The sequence below is a fragment of the Ambystoma mexicanum genome, chromosome 5p, assembly GCF_040938575.1.
Source record: "Ambystoma mexicanum isolate Mex_15411 chromosome 5p, UKY_AmexF1_1, whole genome shotgun sequence".
NCBI classification, from domain to species: domain Eukaryota; kingdom Metazoa; phylum Chordata; class Amphibia; order Caudata; family Ambystomatidae; genus Ambystoma; species Ambystoma mexicanum.
The window spans coordinates 267943665-267967678 of record NC_090930.1 but is presented as its reverse complement, the minus strand read 5'-3'; the positions used below and the strand labels follow the sequence as shown (position 1 = coordinate 267967678).

The 24014-nt window shown below is 49.1% G+C and overlaps 1 protein-coding gene across 1 annotated transcript in view; it reads left to right on the top strand.

Moving 5' to 3' along the window:
- The window catches only part of MCTS1 (MCTS1 re-initiation and release factor), a 367576-nt gene that overhangs the window by 210119 nt on the left and 133443 nt on the right, over positions 1-24014 (top strand). The gene's annotated exons all lie outside the window — the stretch shown is intronic.

Here is a 24014-nt window from a genome sequence, read left to right as displayed (position 1 = left end):
CCGGACCACAATAAATCTCCCCTCTGTTTATCCATTGTTACTGCGTCAACCCTGAAGTCAACCGTGTTCCTAATAGCTAGAGCCACTCCTCTTGCTTTATTTTGCCCAGAGGCATGGAGAATCTGGTCGAACCCCTGCAACTTCAACCTTCCCTGATCTTTGAACACAAGGTGCGTTTCCTGAAGCCCCGTAATGCCAGGTCTTTCTTTTCTCGTGAAGTGCTCCAGCTTTTTCCTCTTCAGGGGGGAGTTCAACCCTCTCACATTATGTGTTAGCCACTTAAGAGGTCAGACCATGAGATTTGGTCCCCAGTAGAAGCTATTGCCCTCCCGCCCTTCCCGTTCTTGAATGTCTCGTCAACACCCTCCCCTTGCCCCTTCTCCTTCTATGGAAGGACAACCCCTTCCCGCTTACTCTCCACTCCTGACTCGGGCATCACCGCCCTTTCCGTACCCAAAATGGTTACTCCTCCTATGACCCACAGCTTCAATTCACCTTTTAGAGGCCCACCGCCCCTTTTAGCGCTGCCATGGTTCAGGAGTCAATTAATGTTCCATTCCTCTCTTCACTTGCGTTTCCTTTACGCTGCCTCTTGTCTTTTCCGACTCTTCTTCTCCTTTTCGCTCCCACTGTCGACCATTCTCAGGGTTTCAGCCTGGGGCGACCAGTCGCGTCTTGTGCTCTTGAGCTCGAAGGGGTTTCCTCCAACTCTATTCGAAGGAGATCAGCCCCTTCCTGTAGAGACGTGGTACGCTTCTGGGACCCCTCCCATTCAATAAGCAGGCCAAACGGGAATGTCCATTTGTATCGTATATCCTTCTCGTTTAGAACCTTTAGCAATGGGCTCATTTGTCTCCTTTTCATGAGCGTGCTACCTGCCAAATCCTGAAATAATGCGATCTGATGCCCATTTGAACATAATGGGTTCCTGCTGCCGTGCTGCTCGAAGCACTGCCTTCTTTTGGGCATACCTAGTGAATGCTGCGAGTACGTCCCTAGGCCTCACCATCTGACCTTTGGTCAACCGTCCGGTTCTATGCGCTCGATCAAGTTCAATCCTCTCGGGGCTCTCTTCTTCCAGGATGTCGGCAAAAATGCCTTGAGCACTGCTTTCAAGTCCTTGTCCAACACTGACTCCGGCTGCATTTTCACTCTGATATTGATCCTTCGGGATCTATTTTCCAAATCTTCCATTTGAATTTTGAGATTTCGTGTTGCCACATCCAACCTCTCAATGGCCTCGCTAATGGCAATAGTTTTGTAGGCCCTTTTCCAACTGGTCTGTCCTTTCCCCTAATTGCCGCATCTCTTGCCTTATTTCCCCTAGGGCTTCATTCAGGTATGCTCGCATTAGCTGAAATTGTTCTTGAAAGGTTTTTGCCAGATTAGACTGTAATGCGGGCCGCTCCCCCAGAAATTCCTGTCTGGACATTGCCGCTTCTTCCTCCAAGACCCTCCGAGAGGTATCCTCCCCTGTCTCGTCTCGAAATGCCCCAAGACCCTCCTTCGAGGTATGTACTGGCCAGATCGCGGGGAGTGTGCCCAACGTGTCCCCCGAAGCTTGTGGCGCTCTCTTCCCTTTTCCTTTGGTTTTTGTGGTCATGCTGTTCACTTCCCAGGTTCTTTGTGCCTTATAGTTCTTTTGGAAGATCCCCTTTGGATATTTCGGTCGCTGCGAATTGCCAGGAGGGAGTAAAGGATTGCCAAATACTGCTCCTTTCAAATCCTCAGCGGGGGTCTCTTAGTCCTGGCTTCTCCCCCAGGTAGTTCCGGGGGGAGGAGGGGTATTTCAATCATACAATGGTCTCGTACTGGGATCTTCTCCACTTCGGCGGGGGGGTCGAGGCAAGCCTCAATGTCGCCCCTCTCGGCGGCCAGCGTCCCCTTGCCTCGCAATGCGTCTCCCAACCTATCCTCCAGCCGTTGGGAGGGTTTGCAGATCTCCCGTTTGCCGGGGGCTCCCGCCGGGGGTCGGCCCTCCTCTGCTGCTCAGGCCAACCTCCCCGCCCCCCACTAGTCTTCTGACTCCCGGGTACCGCTGCCGCCCCCCACTCTCCAGCTCTTCCGCCGCTGCGCCTCTTCAACTATTGCGCGGCCGTAGGGTGTCCTCGCGCGGCAGGTCCCTCAGCCGCGTAGCGCCATGTAAGGGAGGGCGGGCATATATCCGATTTTACTTTTGCCAGCACACCCACTCCCACCGGGTGCTTCTGGTGCCCCGCCGTACCTCTTGCTCCGCGGGGCACCTTCTCCTTCTTCGGTATCTCAGTTCCCCTCTGCGCAACGCCCCGCCGCCGCGACCTCTCCAGGCACTCCCCTCCCGGCGCCGGCGAGCTCACCAGTTCACGCCGCGGGGTCTACAGATATTCCTCTGCCTTGCGTCACAACAGAGGGGAGGGCCGCGTCTGCGGGTTTTCCGGCTCGAGCAGCCCGCTTCAAGTTCACCCCCTCGGCTCCTCCTACTTGGGGCCCCTTCGCTTCCTGAGCCTCCCAGCTCCTCCCGACGTTGCCCCTCACTACTGCGACTCCAGCCTGCTTTTGTCTCCCCTCGGCCGCACACGCGGCTGCTGCTCTCTCCTTGGCGGAGCCGCTCCTGTGGTCTGCCACGGGCTGCCTCGCAGTATCAAACGGTTCCGCTCCTCTTTCTCGCTCTCCGAGGGGGTTTTTTGCCAAAAACCATGGTCTGTTAGCGGGGCGGTGGGCACCTTACCACAGACTGGTCCGGAGAGCGCCGTCGGCACGTCTACTCAGTGCCGGCGGCCATCTTGGAATTGAGCTTCATCTTTGAGGTAAAGGATTAGTGCTGACCAGTCTGTGTTGAACTTTAGATGGTCTCCCTGTAGTGAGTACATTAACTATTCCATCATGAGGAGAGACCATAGTTTTGCTATCCATTCGTGATCTACTGGATGATGCGCCGATTTCCATTTGCGCACTAGGTAGGACCAAGGCCGCTGCCATCATGATGTAAAGTTTCTGGGGGGGGTTTATACTTTTTCTCCAGGACCCCGTTCAACCCTATCATGACTAGACCCCAGTTTCCCAGGTTCTTAATATCCAACTCCCAGGTTCTTAATCCCCAACACCTGTTCGATTGCTGCATGAATGGCTTCCCAGCATTGGGCTATTTTCGGGCAAGATACCACCATATATGGCTCCAGGTGCCTGCCTGGCCACGTTTCCTCCAGCACTCCTGTGAGTCCCCCGGATGGATCTTGCTAAGCCTACTCTGGGTGAGGTGCCACTGAATTAAAAGCTTCATCCATATTTCTCGGATTTGGATCGATCTTGTGAGTTTCGTTATCTGGCTACATAGTATCGGCCATTCCGTTATGGCGGTTGTTGTTCCTGTAAGAGAAAAGAAAATGGGCGAACCCTCTTTTTTAGGGGGCCTGACTCGAGAGGGTTGAGAAGTATACAGATACGTGGGGGTAGAGTCAAAGGCTTCCCAAGCCAATAGCGTGACAGGAGGTCGCTATAGCCTTGCAAAAGGAGCTAGATAACTGCTAACTCAGAACAAAGAATCACCGTGGATGAATAAAACATTATAAATTTATTAAACAGGAAGACATTTTTGTGCCATAATCTGGCATATATGCATACATTAAATCTGCATTGTGAAGGATTAGTATACAGTGGTGACAGTCTATTTTATGTGTTGTTTTATATCACAACACATTGACGTTGTTGTTCCTGTGTCTGTTTCCCATTTGCCAGTGTACGTCCTGATCGGTGGTGCTTCCCCTTCCTTCATGAGTCTGTAGATGTTTGCTACAACTTTTTTCTCTCCTGGGTCTGTGTTTAGATATTTCTTGAATGGGGTCAGATCGCATGTCGCAGCGGTTTTCATTGCTGGATGGGACAGCCAGTGCCTCAGTTGGGCGTAGGGAAGACGTTGGTTCTCCTCCAGGTCAAAGTCTGCTTTACATTGCTCGAAGGTTTTATTCTGGGCACCAGTAACCATGTCCCTTGCTCTGTGGCACCCTCCTCGCTGCCACGCTTGGAATGTGGAAGCCCCTGGGGCAAATTGGGGGTTTCCGAACAGTGGCGTGTAGGGGGGATGTAAAGGAGGTGATGTGGGCTATCTTTAAAGCGGAGTCCCATGCTCTGCCCACTGTTTCAGTGATCAGGCTCACGTACATTTGTGCTGTTCTGTCAGCCCTTGTCTTCCACAACACATCTTCCAGTTCAGCTCCCACAACGTCCCTGTCCATAGACCTCCATACTTTCCCGCTATTGTCCCTTTGCCCAAATAAAGGTCATCAGGGACTGGCAATGTAGAATGCTCTGAAGTCTGGCACTCCCAGCCCCCCATTCGCCACCGGAGTTCTCATCACCATTGCAGCCACTCTCGGTGGTTTATTGTTCCAGATGGTTATCCACCACCTTGTGCAGATTTTTGAAGAAGCACGGCAGTACGTGGATCGGGAGGGATGTGAAGTGATGGAGGATTTGCGGTAGGACTACCATTTTCAGTCAATCAGCTTCGATTTAAGTTTCTCCAGGAGAGGCGGGAGGTTAGCTTGATACATGCCATTGATTGTGCTGGTCGGCGTTACCCCTAGATACCTGATAGATTTGTCTACCCATCTAAATTGGTAGGTGTGTTTAAGCTTCTGCACTTCCTGCGAGGCTAAAGTGAGGTTCAGGATTTCAGACTTGCTTATGTTTACCTTCAGCCCCATAACCATTCCAAACCGGTCTAGCTCGCTTTGCACCGCCCCCAAAGAGGTATCTGGCTGGGTTAGGGACAAGATCATATCGTCTGCGAAGGCGGCTATTTTGTGCTGGGTCTCCCCGCAAACGTGATCCCTGTTATGTTCCTATTTTCCCTTACTGATGCCAGGAAGGGCTCTAGAGGCAGAGCGTATAAGATGGGGGACTGTGGGCAGCCCTACTTCATGCCCCTTTCTACTTGGATCGGATCAGATATATGCCCATTTATGGCAAGCCGCAGGAGGGGGCACTGGTAGTTGGCTTTGACTCTCCGCAGGAAGCTCAGTCCGAAGCCCATCTTTCTCATAGTTGCGAAGCGGAACCCCCACTCCACTCTATCGAAGGCTTTCACAGCGTCCACAGCCAGGAGGAGAGCAGGGAAGCTCTTCTGTGATTTTTTTGATCAGGCGAGTTATCCTTCGTATGTTGTCGCTCATTTGCCTACCCCTCACGAAACCTGATTGGTAAGCATGAACTAGTCTAGGGAGGACCGCCTCCAGTCGGTTAGCCAGGATTTTGGTATGGATTTTGGCATTGATGTTTATTTAGCGCAATGGGGCGGTATGACCCACACTCGGTCAGGTCTTTCCCCTTTTTTGGGCTCAATATGACTTTGGCCTCCTTCATGGTTCTCGGTAAGAAGTCGGACTGCTCTATGCGGTGATACAAATTGGTATGGTGTGGGATTAGGTTTTCTTTATGACTCTTGTAAAACTCTGCTACATACCCATTGGGGCCCGGGGATTTGTTGGGCGGAAGGGATTTAATGGCTGCTCTGACTTCGTCATTCGTAATATCCCCCTCCAAGATGTTCCTTTCCTCTCTGGTTAGACAGCATAGAGGGGTATCTCGGAGGTAGGATTCTTGGCTTTCCAGAGAAGGGGACTCTGAGCTGTACAATTTAGAGTAGAATTTCTCAAATTCCCTTATTATATCATCGGTTTTGGAGCTTGCCTGATTCCCCCTGTTGCTTGATTTTCAGGATTGTTCTATCTCTTTTCTCTCCTTAGCATTCTGGCCAGCAGATGGTCCGACTTGTTGGCTTTCACATATAGCCTCTGTTTAAGGCAGAGCAGGTTACGCTCCGCAGCCCTGGTCTAGATGGCGTCTAGCTGTCCCCGGATTGCCCTGTATTCTCTTTTAATAGACGAGGACTGTCTCTGACCCATTTTGGTCATTAGATCTTTCACTTTGGCTTCTAAGTTAGCTTCTTCTAGCCGCAGTTCGCGAGTGCGCCTTGCTTTAATTGCTGTAATCTTGCCACTCTGTGTCACCTTGAGTGCATCCCACCAGGTTTTCCAGGTGGTATCTCCAACCTTCTTGGTCTCCGCATATCTTGCGATCTCCTCCGCCACAGTCGCGTCTTTGAAGAGGTGGACTGGATATCTCCATTTCCAGAGCCCTGGTGGCCCCCTCTTCCTACCCAACTCTAAGGTCATAGACACATGGTCGGAAAGAGTAATTGCGCCCAATGCTAGGTTGATTGTTTTGCCCATCAAGGAGCTTGACAACCAGATATAATCAATCCTGGAGTGTAACCTATGGGCATGAGTGTAAAAAGTATAGCCCTCCTTGTCCCCATGCATCGTCCTCCACGTGTCTACAAGGCCCAGCTGCTGCATTTTACATTGGAGGTCCCCGGAAGGCAGCCCCGGCGGGAACTGGGTCTGGGTGCTTCTATCTGTGGTGGGATTCCAGGCCAAATTAAAGTCTCCTGTGAGGATGATGGGAGATTTGGCAAATTCTTCTAGACGAGTGAGCGCTTTTTGTATGTACGAGTCTTGGCCCGTGTTTGGAGCGTGTGTCGCCAGGGTGTAAGCCTCACCTCTTCCTTCTAGTGCTACTGCGAGATATCTGCTTTGTTTATCTTTATCTGTGTCTTTTACTGCTAGATCCAACCCGTCTCTCAATGCTATTAGTACCCCCCCTTTTTTGTGAGGTTGTGTGGCCTGAAAGAGTCTCCCGAACTCCCAAACTTTAACCCTATACGTGTCCCGCGTTTGTATGCGTGTCTCTTGCAGTGTAATTATGTGGGTGTCTTCTCGCCTGAGATACCTTTCCACCTTTTTCCTCTTGAGCGGAGTGTTAAGGCCAATAATGTTTAGTGATGGAATCCTTAATCGGTTAGGTTGTACCATCCTCGGTATACTAGGTGTTCGTTTTTTGCGTGAGTGGCCCGTTGCCCCTTCATTGTCCCCTACTCCTCTGCTGATTCGCCTCAAATCCCCTTCAGTTACATGTAGTCCAGGCTGCTCCTCCCCCGGCCCCTCCTACTCCCCTTCCTCCTCTATCCCCCTTCCTCCCCTACCTCCCCTCGAACCCCTTTGCTGGGTAGGTCTAGCTGGCACTCAGCCCCCCTCATGTGGTCACGAGAGCAAGACCCTAATACTCGCCCAGCCTGACCCCACGCAGGAATTCCCATTCCTATTCCCGTGCGCCCTTCCCTCCCCCCGCATCTGTAGATTGATACGCCGTCAGTGTGGCTCCATTTGGCGGTTGAAGTTGTTACATGCCCTCCCCAGGGATGTCGAAGTTGTGGGGCCATCTCCTCCAGATCTGGATCATTCATTCTGTGGCCCGGTTTGCCCCGAGTTGGGGGGGGGGGGGAGTGTGCCCTAGGAGGTGGGGTTCCGTGGAGGGGTTGTCACCATCCTTTCTTGTTTCTCCTGGGTTCTGTCGTCGTCCATTCCCAAGTTCTCCGGGCGCCTGGTTGGCTGGCTGGTGGAGGGCGCTGTAGTTGAGTCTTACTCAATCCCCAGGATAGCTGCATCCTCCTCGCATGTTGATACTTTGTTTTCCCTGCCAGCTGAAGCTCTACGCAAATGGGTGTTGCCACCTGTACCTGACTTGTTCGTTCCGCAGGTATGTCAAGACCGGGGCCATACACTGTCTCCTGTTTAATGTGGCCTGTGATAAGTCCTGGTACAGGTGAAGCTCTGCGCCATTATACGTGATTTGGTTGGATTTCCTGGCCTTCTCCAGGATTTGTTATTTCAGGGTATAGTTGTGGAATGCAATCAAGACGTCCCTTGGTCTTGCCCCTGGTTCCTGGCGTTTCAGGCCCACTCTATGAATTCTATTGAAGCGGATGTCTGCATTCTGGTGCAAATCCAACAGGTCATTGAAGATGGATCTCATGACTTGGGTCAATTCGTGGTCTGGGATGCTCTGTGGTAGACATTTGATCCGTATGTTGGAATGCCTAGACCTGTTTTCAAGATCTTCTGCCCTTAGTTTCAGGTTATGGGTTGCTCCGCCAGGGTTTCTAACCGGGTGTCTACTTTACGTGCGTCTTCCGTTAGCTCCTGTGTGGCCCTCTCGTTAATGTCCATTCTTTCTTCGACCTTGTTGATGTCCCTTTTAATTTCTTGGATTCCCTCCGCCAGGTCTTCTCTTATGGTGTCCATCTGTTTTTGTCCTGCGTTAGTGATTTTTTTCAACTATTTCCCCTAGTAAGCCTTTGAGGGCAGAGTAGGTCACCGGTCTCTCCTGGTCGTCCTCTCTGGTTTCAGTGCCGGCTTCCGCTCCCCAGGTGGCTGAGTTTTGGGGTCCCCTATTGTCCGTGTCCCCAGCCCAGATCTGTGTGAGGGTAGCTTCCTGGTTTTTCTTCGCCATTTTGGGGGGGATGGGAGTGTCTCTTTCTGTTCTGTACATTTCGACAGGTGGTAACTGCACTGGAGGGTGACCTAGGGTAGACTAGCTGCTTCTGCTGAGAACCAGGGGCGACCCATCCGCCGGGTGTGATGGCTGAGGGAGCCCCCGTTTCCCGTGGTCCCTCCCGGAGCCTACATTCGGGCACCCGATTTGTTCGTGCACGAGCCCCTTGCGCTGTCCCCCAGGTCATGCTCTGTTCAAAGTCTAAGTCCGGGCCACTGGTCCAGGGTCCTGGGTGTGCCCATGGTGGCCTTGGGGCAATGAGAAGGAAGTTGATGGATCTAGGACTTGATCCCTTCTGTTTGCGTAGTGTAGCTGGGAACCCCTGAGGGTGGCTCCACGGTGGGTGAGGCTATATGGGGATTCACTGGTAGCTGCGAGGGATGTTCTTCTGAGCTCACGGGCCCGGGACTTCACTAAGGGTTCAGGGGGAGGGGGAAGGTGAATGCGTTGTGCCCCTGGTCCTACTGCACAGCCGGGAGGGAAGGTCAGCTTGCGGATGTGGGCCAGGAGCTCCGGCTGATGTAAGTCAGTGCAATTTCAACCAAGTAGGTAGTGCTTAGTCTCCCTCCAGTCCTCTGCCTCCCTCCTCCAGACTTACTTGGTGGGCCTAAGAGCCGCTGGGCGAGGATCTCCTGGTCTTAGATGAGGGGGCGCCCAACGGCACCACTGGCGAGATGGTCAGCTCAGGATTGGGTGCGTGGCAACACTGTGGTGCTCTTGGAGGAGTCACCTCTTCTTTCCTGCTGGGTAAGGTATGCCGGGTTATGTGGGAGGGTCCCCTCGGTGCGGTCTTCCTGCACGCGAGGTCCGTGCTGGTGTTCCCGGGCAGGGGTTGTTGATGGGGGACAGGCCATGCAGGGGGCTCTGGTGTACGGCGTGAGTCACTCCCAGGGTCGTGGCGACCGAGGCCTCGGCTGCTTATGTTCCCAGCGCTTCCGAACGTGGAGTAGGGATGTTTGCGGAGCCTGGCGGGGGGTGCCTCTGGGGAGTCCCCAGTCCACGTCGCCTCAGGGTACTTTGGCAGTCTCCTGCGCCACTGCAGCCTCCGGGGTCGTTTAAGGTGTTGAAGGTGTTCCTGCAGATGTGCAGAGAGGCTCGGCACACCAGGACCCGGGCACAGATGGGGAGGGGACCATTGGAGTTCGAGGTGTCCCTCTCGCCACCTGATTGCACCCGGGAGATGATTCCGCTGTGTTGCTGGCCGGCTCCTGGAGGGGCGGGCCCTGAAGACCGATCTGAGCGAGCAGGAATTGCACGGAGTGGAGCTCCCCCTCTGACTGCTCCGGAGGTTTGTGCCTGAGGGGAAAGAGTCAGTGGGGAGAGTGTGTCCTGGCCTGTCCTTTGCCCCAGCGCCCCACGGGGTTGAATACGTCCTCCCACAGGGACGTAGAGGTCGGTGAGCCCGGCGTTGATAGAAGGTGCCGCCGGTCCCCCACTCTGGCTCATTGCCACATGGTTTACCAATTGCCCCACAGTGACTCTGGAAGGTGTCTGCTTGCCCTTGTGGCAGAGATCAGCTCAGACCTCTGTCTTTGCTGCTCAGGCCGTGCAAGGTGGGTTGGTGTTGCCCGTTGGCGTCTTCCCGCCAAGGGGGTCTCTGGCTGGCCGCAGAACCGTGGCGTTCCACGATGGTCGTGAACCGGATAGTGGAGGATCCGGGGGCCAGAGCTGCTCTCCTCCACCATGCTCTGTTATTGCGCCACAAGTTCTGGGCAACGGTACCTGGTGGAGGGCTTATTCCACTGTTAATAGAGCCTTTAGTCTGTGCTTCGGTGTGGGAGCGAGGGGGACATGCAGCTTAACCCAGCGCGGCCATCTTGGAATCCACACAAGTGAGTAACTTTTAAACACTTATTCTATTTTCTAGGAAAAAAGCCCCAATCCCTTAAGTCATTCCCTTATTCTTGGAGAATGAGTGTTCTCATTGGCATAAGGGGGGTCACTAGGATCTAGGGACTAACAGACGGTGTCAGAAGAGGTACTTAAGTAGCTAAAGTCAGAGTTCCTTTAGGAAGACTGGCAAACGGGTGAGTACTTTACTTCTAGAGTTAGAAGAGGGTCCAGGGGCTTCACAGAAGACACCTTAGCAGGATTCTAGCAGTGGGACTGGGTGTACTGGATGAGAGGCCTCCCCATCACAGAAAACACCCCACAACTACACAGGAATCCCAAGAGACTTAAGGTAAGTACATACCCAAATCAACACAGTACCTCAGCATTGTAGAAGATTTTGCAGCAGGACGACTTCAGGATCTACAGCTAAAAACCTGGTCAGTGGATTCCTTGTCGTGGTAACTGAAACCAGGACCTTGGAAGGGACTCTGCAGCAGGGATCAACGAAGAAGGCTCTAGGCAAGGTTTTCCTCGCGGCTGGATGCGGTTCTGTGTATTTGGCACCTTTTACAGGACCACAGAAGAAGACAGAAAATCGCAGTTGAATTCTCGTCGTTACAAAGGTCCAGCACTCTGGTGAGGGGACTTTTCGACTTGATTCGTGTCTCAGGATGCCCACGAAGTTTCCGCGAGATTCGGAATTCGGAAGACTGTGCATCGCACTATGGCTCGAGGTCCCAGGGTATTCGGGTATTGCAGCCCCCCAAAGTCACAACAACGCGGTGAATGGCTCAAAATGCAGGTCATCTTGAGTCTAGTGGGTCTCACCGGGCTATAGGTCAGGGTCATCGTTTTCGGAGTACCCAGGTCGATTGGAAGGAAGGTCTACATGAGGCTCAGGTTACACAGCAGGCTCTCCGGTCGCTGGAAATCGTCTCTGCCGCTTTTCCTTCATCCTCTATGGTTTCTGTTTCAGTGGTCGACTTGTCTTCAGCTTCTAGGTTCGCAGTGTTTAACAGGAACTACAGCACAACTTCTGCATTCGCTCCTTGCATTTTACAAAAAGGGGCGGTCTGGTTGTCCACTCAGGACAGCCAGCCCCCCATTCGGATTTGTCCCCATTCAGGCAAAGGAGGAAGACAAAGGGCTGCAGAGTTTTGGATGCCTCCCTCGCTGCCTTCTTCACAGGCAGACTGGAGCCTGGGCGGGGAGTCAATGGGACTCCCGCCAAAGAGAAAAATAACACAAAGGAATTTCCCACCCTGGATGTCAGGGGAAGGAACAAGAAAGGACAAGAAACACTAAAATGGCGAAAAAAGGACGGGGGCCATTTTGGTAAAATGGGTGTGAACACAGCCCGCAGTAAAGGTGCATCAAATTAATACAAGGCATCACTGCCACCAGCCATTGAAGGTAAGCGTGTCCCTGTAACAGAATTGTTACAGTTTTAGTGTGAAACGGGATACATTGTATCTCCCAAGCACTCCACATAAGGTGGGGTGTGCTGGTTTTACAGGATAAAAAGTAAAAGGCATCCAAAGATCCTTTCTACCCTTGCGAACTGTAGTTCTCTCAAGGTTAGCAAAGGAAAGTTAAAAGTGGAGCCCCTAGGGCAACCCAGAAACAACAAGCACTTATTGCCAAAACTTTTTTAGAGGATAACTTTAAAAAGACACTATGGAGAGTCAAAAAAATGACACCCATAAAAAGAGTAAACAATTGTGTGAGTGTGGAAAAAGGTTCCCACTCACTGAGGTATAAGGAAAAACAATCCACCAGTAAAGCAAAAGGTTCTGGGATTGACACAGGTCTGGAAGATTTAGCATTACTATGAAACTCTTAACTCGCCCCCTCTAGCCCCTTATTTGGTATGTGGGTTTCTGAGGTTAACATGAATATCCCTGGAAAAAGTGTACAATGCATGGGGTCGTCCAGCCAAAACACAGAAAATATGGGAGAAATGGGAGGGGGAGCATTAACAGGGAGTGTGTTGATCTTCTGTACTTGCTGTTTTACATTTGAGTCATATTACCGGACTGTGTCCTTTTACGGACGTATACACTGTTCCCTGAAGAGTTGTACCCAGTCATGTTCTTGTTTTTCAAGATCAATAAAATGATTGTGTTGAATTGTTGATCACATTTGAGAAGATCCATCCATCCATCCATCCATCCATCCATCCATCCATCCATCCATCCATCCATCCATCCATCCATCCATCCATCTTCTGGATTGTCTGCCAGAGTACTATGATTGTGCACGCAGTCTGGGGTCTAGATATGATTTTTAGCTGGCAGTATTTTACTCAATATATTTACAATTGGAGAGTATATCCATATTCTAAACCATTTGTTTTCTCTTTCACAGGCGAGTAAAAAGTATCGGCCATCCAACTATTTAGAAAACATTAGAAACAAAACTGTTGTATATGAAAGTTATCTGGCTTTAAATAATGTGGTGCTTGTGAAAACCATTTTTCTACACAGTAACTTGTTGGTGCTGGCTAACTAGCTGCATCATGATAAAACATGGACGTAGGAACTCTGTTCAGGACTACTGCAGAAAATGAACCAGGTGCCAGCTTGTTACTTCTCTCTACCAGTATCACTCCTCTTCCTTTCTTTCCTATTGTTGCCTCTATTTCACAGCCTCTAAATCCTCTTTTCTCTCTGTCTATCCATCCTTCCTGTTTATACTCTCTTCCCTGTCTCTCACTTTCTGTTGCTCTACTTCACTGTGCCACCTTGTGGTGTGGCCTACAGCTCTGTGCCCCTCTGCATAGTATCAATGCTGTTTCTCGCCTGTCTTCCAGTGTTTTTTCCCGTAACTCGTGTCTCTCTCTGCTGCTAGATGTTAATCCATCTTTTCTCTCGGGCCATGTTATTCTGGCTCCGCCACCTCTAATTTATTTCTGTTGCGGACTCTTTTCCTGGTTTAGTTCTTCTGTCTTTTGATACTGTCCTTCCATTTTCTCGCGTTTTCCTTGTCCATCTCTCCCACCTGCTGCTGATTTGGATTTCCTTATTATCCTGTCTATGAATTTCTCTTTTGTTCTGCTTTTATCCCTCACTCATGGTGTTTGTGTCTCCTTCCTATTCATCTCTATTTCCTTACGCTCACTTTCTTTGTTGCTCGATCTCCTTGGCGTTCTTTTGTTTTTGCTCAACGTCCTGTTTTGACATGTCAATTACATTATCTGTTGATCTGTGTTAGGACAGTTTTTCTGAAGTCCAATTAGGGGTTTCACAAAACCATGTCTGAGGCAGTACAAAACTCTTAGTATAAGGCAGTACCACCTGAGAACATTTGGTAGCGTAGACAGAGCAGCCAGGCTTATTTTAGGACGGGGAGAAGGTTGTAGCTTGATACAAAGAAATTGTGGCATAGATATGGTCCAAAAAAGAAACATTGTGTATGGTAAAAATAAATGGTTTATTTAAATTCAAGTAGGCCAAGATAAATCTTAGGGAAGTAAGTACTATAACATATTGTATAACACAATTATAAAATCCAACTCAATATTTATGGTTTACAAACCTAAGTATAACCTTATTTAGATTACAATCGTCAGTCAAGGTGAGTCAAACCTATAACACATTCAGAATGACATTGTTATTCTTGGGGAGTTAAACCATTTGGTTACTTTTAGATTTCAATAAGTAATTCAAGTGTAGTAGACCCTATTGGTGATAACAGTGTTATTCACTTTCAGAGTCACTTAGTTATACCAACTCTGATTACAAGTATCTCTTGCAACCTATGTAACTTTCTTCCATCAAGAATGGATTCAATTACATGACCAATGTCGCTTATAAGAATACAGTTCAAAGGGAGTAACTTAACTTGTATACTATCTAGGGGCCTAACCGTTTAGGGAAAGCCCGACCCAGGATTACAGTTTTAGAAGAGCAGCAGCTACTCAAGGTCAGTATAACCTATTGGTATTTAAATTGTTGGATTATTTCTAAGCATAGGGAGAGACTGTTTGACAAGTGATACTTTTAGAAGTGTGTTGTACAATTCTAAGGTAAGTAGGACCTGTAGGAGTATTTTTGAAGTGCTCTGCAGCAGTTCAGTGAAATCATAACCCAAGTATACACGTTATGAATGGCAAAGCTATTCGAGGCAAGTAAGGAATCTATTATACTTTTAAGAAGGTCATTCAGCATTTCAAAGACCAGTATCAACTCCAAGACGTTTTAGAAATGCATAAGGCAGATTAGGGAAAGCAAAACCCAGTAGTACACTTTAAGAAGAACACAGTTATTCAAGGTAGGTAAACCCTATCGGTAAGCTTTTACACTCATTTAGTTAAGAATAATACAACTGTACCAACACCATTACTTTTAAGAAGAGTGGAACACTATTCAAAGTAACTCAACTTATATACGTTTTAAAGGAGCAACCAGCAACTTAAAGTAATACATTTTGTAACGCTTTATAACTTATTCCATTTCAGAAATAGTTACAATACTAACTCTTTTACAAGTAAGTACTTTTACACTTGTTATATTTTCAAAACAGAAGCCTTATCTTTTGTAGTCCTTCCCTATTCTAAAGCATGAGTGATCTCGGAGGCAGAAAAGTGACTCTAGTGGTCTAGGAGCCAGCTGTAGGCAGGCCAGGATAGGATTCATGTCAGGGGTGCCAGCCAAGAGGTGGCTGCGGGGTGGCGGGGCAGGGCGGTGGGCGGCAAGGCCACCCTTATAAAAAAAATGCTGCTCCACCAGCCACCCTGCGGAAAAAGCACAAACAAAATATATTGAAGTGTGCATGGACAATAACATGCCTAGTTCAGTGCGAAAAAAAAAGTATTTCGTTTTTGTTGCTTTTTTGTCGCAGCCCGCAATGGTCTGGAGTCGGGGCCAGAGGGACCCGGAAATAAACACAGCCTGAGCCTGGACGCACGCATTTCTGCTTTGGCTCGCGCTTCCAGGCTGTTTATTTCTGTGTTTCCTTCTCAGGCTGCATGTAGGTTGTGTCGGCGCAGCACATCTGTGTGTACACACAAGCTGCCAATAATTTTGGATTGACAGTGGCAGTGCATGCAAAGGAGACCTGGGCTGCGGCGCTGAGAGATTCCACCAGGCAGACAAGCAAGCACTTCAGAGCTGAGAGGTAAGCAGTGTGTGTCTGGAGATTTCTGAAGTGATACTATACAAAGCACCACGCACGCAACGTCATAGAGCTAAGTTGGCACCAGTTGCTGCAGGCCCCCCCTCCCCCCTCCAAAATGTGAACTGAAGGGTGGGGAACACTTCAAAGTATCAGGAACATAGACCTGGACGCAGTGGGTGCATTTTGTTTCTTTTGTTTCTTTTTATTTTATATTTATTAGGTTTTGCATCAAAATACATTTCCAACACACATGGGCTTAACTAACCCATTTCAACTATGACTTATCAAAATCAGTAATATCCTATACTATCATAACTATAATATCTACCTAAATGCTTAACTATACCAAACCTACAACTCAAGATAATAACTCATTTTAAATTCCATGTGAAAAAAGAAGAGAGAAAATACTACACTTCACATATCAACTCACACACTCGCCACTGCGTTTCCCTGAGTCACAGCCCCCCTGAGACACACAAGCTGCAGCCCTGGCTTTGCAGCCAGCCCCAAAATAAACTGGACATCACGTTTCTTTGATCAGCAGCATAGCCTTTCTTATGCAGGATGATGCATTTGCAACTGAAAGATGGCCAGTCACCTTGCAAATCTCTGACGTTAAAGCAAGCAACACAATAAAGCACCCTTTGAAATATGTACAATAGCTTGATTTGCTAAAAAGTAAGGTTTGCGTTGATGTCCTTAGTTGAATGTTCTTAAAACCATGCATAACACACTGGAGGTTTGTGATGAACCTCCAAACCTAAGTGAGTTTACTACACAACTTCTTTTATTGTGCGTCTTAAAGCGCTGAAAATAAAGTGGGTAAATAGTGTGCCTTTTGCATCTTATAGTCTTCCATTCAGGATGTGGAAAATGAAGGTACTCGGATATTATTTTATCTCTGCATGTTGCTATAAGCATTTATATGTTGTCATGATGCTTTATTATGCAATTTTTATTTTGCAAGTAAACTCTATAAGACAGTATTGTAGGGCTCGACTCCCAAAACTTTATTCTAAGTAAAGTATGGAAGAAGGTGGTTGTGCCTAAATTGGCGAGTCTGTAAGAATCCCTGCTTCGCTGTTTAGCATAAGTGATCCTGGGCAAATAATGCAATCTCACCCTGACTTCAACTGCAAAAATTGGAGTGCTTATCAGTGATTGTTTCGCCCTTACAATAGGACAGTTTTAATAAGTATAGGGACAAATTGGTGTACCATGGTGCTCCTCTGCCAGTGGCTCCAATACTGCCACAAATCATTGCATGATTGCTGCACTTGCTCTCCCTCAGTCTCCAATCACTTGATTTGACAGGCAGACAGTCTCACCAGCCAGTCAGTGCACCAGCGTTTCTAGTATAGCGGATTTACTGTGGTTGAACCAACATTACATTTTCTCGCCTGTTGCTCCCAGCCACTGAAGTTGCTTGTGCCGTCCAGAGTACTTCTCCACACTCTGCTATGATATAGAGTCTTTCATTGCACATCATCTGCCATTTTCACACTTTCTAGGAGCTTCAGAATCTGCATGTAATAGGGTAGGGGGCTTATGCAGTGGCAGGGGAATCGGGCCAAGATTGCTTTGTTACAACATAGATGTTTGCAGATCTTCAGATATGGCTCTGTACGGTGAAGGTTTTAGATAATTTGTCAGCTGTTTGGAGCTAAGGTACTTGTTTGTATGATTGACAGAAAATGGAAGCGTTTTGCTTCTTGTTTTTCCCACCAACTCACCAGAGAGCCAAGGACCAAAGGAGGGATGGACCAAAGGTTCACCTGCAAGGGAGCCAATGACCAGAGGAGAGTTCATTAGAGCAGCCAAGGACCAGAGGGGCTACTGACCAAAGAGGTTCACTTACCTTAGTTTTACTTCATTCTATTTTAAATGTTTGCTGTGCGCTGAAACTATTGAACTGGAGTACAATTAGGAAGGACAGGACTTGTGAGGATGGACATTTTCCGGACGTTTTATTTATCAGCCTACTGACTGCCCATGGCCATGCTAATTCCTATGGCTAACCCACCCACTACCTGAAGAGTAAGAGTATTCCTAAGAAAGTCTAACTTTTGAACTGCCTGGGTTTTTTTATGCACACCAGCAGGTGGTGCCTTTACCTGGGTTGTGTCTCAGTGAAACAGAAAATAGTCGAGGAAAGATGTGTTGCTCAAACTTACAAGTAACATTCTGAAAACTAAATTGGGGATAGCAGAAGAGCTGCCATTTCAGAAACTGAAAATAAGCCTTTTGGCAGACCCTCATTTTACCATCAACTTGACTTCCCTAAGATTCTTTTGTGGAGACCAATGCGTAAAATGTACCACTGGGTGCATTCCCATCATAATTGCAGTACAAATGGCAAGATACATCTAGTTTTCTATTTCTACATAACTCAAACCCTGCTGAGTGCACCATAGTCGATAGACAAGTTGGCAATTAAAAACCTGTGAGTGATTATTTAGAGGCTTCTCTGGTTATGATACAATATTTTATTTGTATCGCGCACATACACAAGTGTTTCAGAGCACGACGAGGCAAAGGAGGGGAACAAGGGAAGACAAAGCCATGATCTTACTAGGCCCAGTGGCATTGAGAACGCTCAAGTGCAGGGTGGGCGGAAGGGGGGAAAGTGCAAGGGAGAGGGGAAAAGTGGTAAGTGGTACAACAATACAAATGTAGTGCAGCCAGCAAGGTGGCAAGTGCAGGTTTTGAGCGCAGGCAAGGGGGGGGGGGGTCTGGTTAGTGCAGGTAAGGGGACTGTAGGGTAACAGATACAGACCCAAGGTGCATTGTGCCAAAGCAGACAGGTCAGCAGGGGAGAGCGGGAGCAAAGGTAGAAGCAAAGAGGAAGGTCTTGAGGTGCTTCCGGAACCAGAGAAGGTTCTCCAAGTTTCGGAGAGGCAGGGAGGCTGTTCCAGAGGGAGGCCCCTCTGAGGAAAGAGATCTGCCACCAACTCGTTGCTTGGAGAAGCAACATTCCCTGAGGGAGTTGGAGGAGTGAAGAGCTCGAGTGGGAAGGTGTTTACGGAGGGAAAGTTGAAGGTATTTTGGACTCAAGCCCCAGAAATTCAGTTGTTTGTTTTGGTGTGCCACTGATTGACTGATTGCTAGCGGGTGCATTCATTACCACTTGGCTACATCCCAAACAAAGGAAAATGTTATCTCGCTGAAACCAAAAAAGAGCACTCTCACACAAGCGTAAAGTTATAATAAAGAAAGATAAAGGGGGAAGAAATAAAGTACACAAAAGTGTGCCAAACGCACTGTTCCGAAACATTCATCGCAGTGGTACATCTTAGGTGTCAAATAACAAGAGTCACTCCCACATAAGTGAATTGAACAATGGCAAATATTCCTGGCCCAGCATTTATTCTCCCTCAAACATGTGGTGAACCTATTATCAGATGAACGATGGGAAGGAGGACTTCCTGAAGTTTGTTCTGGCAGTAAATGGCCCCAATTACTCTTTAGAAAAAAAATATGCCTTATTATAACACTGTTTGGGATATGGAGACCAGGAAGTACTGAAAAGACTTCCTGATCTAACAACTGAAGAGGCATACATTTAAATTACTTTTACTAAAGTATTTAAAAACTAGATCAACATTGAGACTTCCCCTATAAAATGTCTGGAGGTGCCACTGGTTCTGTGAAGAACTCATGCTATGTGGGGTTAATCCCACCCAAATTAAAATGGGCCAGAGTTGTCCCTCTTTTTAAAGAAGCCATTACTTGACCCTACTGTATTGGCTAACTTTCATCCGATCTCCCTTCTTCCTTTTCTTACAAAACCTCCTCGACCCTGCGCAGTCTGGCTTTAGACCAGGCAGAGGCACGGAGAGTGTACTGGTCTCCGTCCTGGATGACATGGCTAGGCTGGTGGACTCGGTGGGGTTGGTGCTCCGATTTTGTTAGATTTGTCACCAGCATTCGACACGGTCAACCACCCCGTTCTGCTGTCTTGGCTGGCCCAGATAGGCATATCTGGCAAGGTACTAGCTTAGTTCACGTTGTTCCTGGCGGACTGGACCCAGACTCTCTCCATGCCACCCTTTCTATCTGCTCCTTGCCATTTTAGCTGTGGAGTTCGGCAGGGGTCGTATTTGTCTCTGATTCTATTCAACATTTATATTTGGGCACTTGTGTGTCTCCTCCGCTCCTACGGCGTCAGGTGTTACTCGTACGCCGACAACACCCAGATCCTGATCCGGTTAGATCTCGATCAGACTGAGATTTCTTCGCGCCTGCGGGGATCCCTGACTGCCGTGGGAGCATGGATGAACCTCAATTGGCTCAAATTGAATGCAGACAAGACGGAGGTGTTGGTGGTGGGGTGTCCCCTGATCCCTCACTCTGGGTTTCTTCTTTCTGGCCTACCTCCCTTGTACTTCCCTCCCCTGCGGGCAAGGTGAAAAACCTGGATGTTATTCTCTCGGCTTACCCTATCTATGGCCAACCCAGTCGCTGCGGTCTGCCAAGTAGGACACTTTCAGTTGAAAGTCTCAAAGACAGTTCTCCCTTTGATTCCTGCTCCTCTTCGCCCACCAGTGGTAGCAGCCCTGATAGTGTCGCGGCTGGACTAGTGCAACTCCCTGTATTTAGCTCGGCCAAAGGGTCTTATTCAACGACTGCAACGCCTCCAGGATATGGCGGGCCGGGTGGCGATTGGCACCCCGTACGGAGCACACACATTCCCGGTGCTGCGCTCACTGGACTGGCTCCCTGTTAACCAACGCATTAGTTTCAAGGCACTGTGCTTCGTCCATCGCGCTATACACAAATAGGGTGTGGAGTTACTGCAAACTACATTCTCACGCTACTGTCCTACTCGTCAGCTACACTCAGCCTCTGCTAACCTGCTCAGTGTACCCCCTTCTCATCGTATGAGGATCGGAGATAGGGCTTTCTCTATAGATGGATCCAGACTCGAACTAACTACCTCCTTCAATAAAGAAACTCTCGAATCATCTGGCTTTTAGGAAAGCTGTTAAGACACTTCTCCACTAGCAAATTCTGTGTCTGTTCTGTTAGTGGCTTCCGCTGCGGAGGTATGATATGATATGATAGTTTATTTATATAGCGCCTATACACAATGTGTTTCAAAGCGCTTCAAGGAGGGAGGGGACATAGGAAAAATACAGTTACATTCAGCAAAAGTCCTTGAAACAATACAGAATGTGAAAAAACTATCATAATAGGCCTGTCGACATTTCTGATAGTGCAAGTGCATAGAACGAGTCAGGCAAGAGGTAATGGAAAGGAAGGAAAACAGAGCAAGCAGTAACATTACTAAGTTTGACGACAATTTACGCAGTGCAGGTGGTAACAAGAGGCGGGGTGGGAGGGGGGGGCAAGTGGAAGGAGGGGGGGAAGGAGAACAAGGCACGCTACTGAGCAAAAAGTCAGTGACAAATTGAAAAGTAGGGGAGGGGGAGAACAACAGGGGGGGACAGACAAGCTGCTATCAAGAGTCACGGGACAGATGATAGGAGTAAGTGCTAGGAGGCGGAGTCTAAGAGGGGGGAGAAAAGGAGGGGGGAGTAGGAGGGAAGTTGAGAGGATGGAAATGAGGAGGGGGTGGAGCGCAGAGCAAGAGGGGGGGGCAAGCAGGGTGAGGGCACACAGATACTCACGGGGGGGCAAACAGAATCTCCGGGGGGGGGGGGGGCAAACAGACACTCACGGGGGGGCAGGGGGGTGTAAACAGATACTCACGGGGGGCAGGGGCAGAGGGGGGCACACAGATACTCACAGGGGGCAGGGGGGCACATAGATAGTCACGGGGGGCAGGGGGGCATATAGATACGCAAGGGGGGCACACAGATACTCACGGGGGGCAGGGGGGCACACAGATACTCACGGGGGGCAGGGGGGCACACAGATACTCACGGGGCAGGGGGGCACACAGATACTCACGGGGGGCAGGGGGGCACACAGATAGTCACGGGGGGCAGGGGGGCACATAGATAGTCACGGGGGGCAGGGGGGCACACAGATACTCACAGGGGGCAGGGGGGCACACAGATACTCACGGGGGGGCAAGGGGGGCACATAGATAGTCACGGGGGGCACACAGATAGTCACGGGGGGCAGGGGGGGCACACAGATAGTCACGGGGGGCAGGGGGGCACATAGACACTCACGGAGGTGCCGGCAATCCGGCGTACCGCGGTGGACAGCGGTAGACAGGGCCTTAGGAGTGGGCCCTGCCAGTCTCTCCAGCGCCAAGATACCTCTGGTGGTCGTCCGCTTAAGAAGTGTCAGTAACATAACATTGAGGTAAAAGAAAACACAAGACTTGCAAGATATAGGTTTCTCACGAGAGATCAACACAAAGGGGAAAATATTGAAGAATTTGTCATGGTCCTAAGAGAATTGGTTAAGTGTCAGTTCAGACCGTGCTGCCATGAGGAACGACTAAGGGACCAATTGGTTATTAAGTGTGCGGATGATGAGATGAGAGAGGAACTCAGTAAGGAAAAGGATCCCACGCTTGACAGAGCCATAGAAATATTGAAAAACATGGAACAAACAACCTCATGCATCAAGGAACTGGTAAAGGAAACAAGTTGGGATTAGATAATCCCAAAAATGGATTTGTGCAAGGTGAATCTAGTGTAGTGAAGAGAGACCAACTAGGAAGTAGAATTACAGCGAAAGGAGAGATGACATTACAAATCCAATGATTGGGCATACAGGAGCAGAGACAGAAATAGAGGGAGAGGTTCTCCAAGCAACAGAAGAGAAGTGTTTGGTGGTTGTGGAAGACTATCATTTAGGGGCTGCTATAGATGTGGGAATAGTGATCATTTTGCGAGAGGGTGTACCGGACAGTATGTTGAAAGTAGGCGATGTGGAAAAAGGGAACACTTAACCAAATTTTGTAGTTTTTGCAGTGGGAATGTAGTAATGATTGAAGATGATGGCGATGATGTGCATGAAGGGTTGAGTATTATACAAGTAGTGAATGCGGTATGTGAGATGAAGATGTTTGGTGTCTAAAAGGGTTTATTCACAAAATCCGGCTCAGAACGGATGCCGTTCCATTTGTTTCAAATCTTCGGCCTGTTCCCATAGCATGCAAGAGGGAGGTTGGGGTGGAGATTGAGAGAATGCTGAAGGAAGAAGTCATTGAGAGGGTGAATGCATCGGAATGGGTTAGTCCCATAGTGGTTGTAAAGAAGCCTAATGGTCCATAAGGTTATGCATTGATCTGAGACAAGTCAATAAGAGTGTTGTGACAGAGAGATTCCCTTTGCGCAAGATTGACTAGATGATGGCAGATTTGAGTGGGGCAAAAGATTTCTCTTTATTGGATCTGAAATCTTCATATCGTCAGATTAGATCCATCCTGCCTCTCAAAACATCCTTACCTTCATTACACATGTTGGACTATTTAAATGTGTCAGAATGCCGTTTAGTTTGATTTCAGCAGCTAGTGCCTTCCAACGAGTAATGCACAATAACTTCGTAGGTATGGATGGTGTGAAATTTTACGAAGATTATATTTTGGTCTGGGGAAAGGTTGGGTGTGAACATGACAATAGGTTAGGAGGAGTGCTGAAGAAATTGCAAGATGCTGGGATGACTTTGACCCTTGAGAAATGTAAATTCTGGGCTCCACAGATAGATGTGAGAAACCGGACGGTGTCTCCCTGAGTAGTCCCTGGGGAGGGGGGGGGTCTGTCATCCAGGTGGCCAGGACACGGCCATCGCTATTGGATCCAGTTCCTGGGGGTGGACCAGTGAGGGAGGATCACCTGCATGGGGGTCCTCTGGAAGTGGAAGTGGGACACAGACAGGTGAAACATGGTATCCCCCTTCTCATGACAAATTTTCCCCAACCTTCCACGTAGGATACACTAACACTTTGCCCCCCCCCCATTTTCAGACGTGAACACTTTTGCATATTACGAGTGACGACGGACTAACAATCGAGCCGTTTACCTGACATGTCCCAACACCAGGGTCAAGCAATTGACCAGAACCGCACACACCTGATGGCCCTTTCCCTTCCCCACATGGATAAAAGGTGGAACACGAGAGCACACTATGAGCAAGGCAGACCGCACACTCAGGAAGCTAACTCAGCACAGCAGTTCAAGAGGAGGAGAAAGACGGCGCATACCGAGAGGGGGACAAGGAGAGTGTTGTGCATTCCTTGCAACAGCAGCACGGACCACGGACTCCCTCCCACTCACCTGGTCTGGTGACATCTTGGCGGCAGCGCGGACAGCGGACCACCTCCGCTCCTGCATCCGCTCGGCCTCCGGTGCACGCAGCGTGCCATGGCATTCCTGGCGCTTGCTCCCCCGATCGTGTTTTGGCTTGCCCTGGCACCTACAGGCACGCAGAAGTGCCGTCCTTCATCACGGGCGCCCATTGGGCACGGCGCTTCGCGGGAGTAGGTCACGTGAACCGGATAGCGGTCACGTAACCAAGAAACTACACAAAATGAGGTCACGTGACCAGAAGGGCGGTCACGTGACCCGGAAGAACGGCATAAGAGAGCTCGAACCCTCTCCTTCAGTGCTTCTCAGCTGTTCCTACGGCGTGTAGCTATTCTTGTGCTTCTCGTGTTATTGACTTTTGACCCTCTGTATTACAGACCTCGTTCTTCTACTGGATTGCCTCTTTGGATTTGTCCCCTGGATCTCTGCCTACTGGAATTGACTAGACGACTGGATTGTATT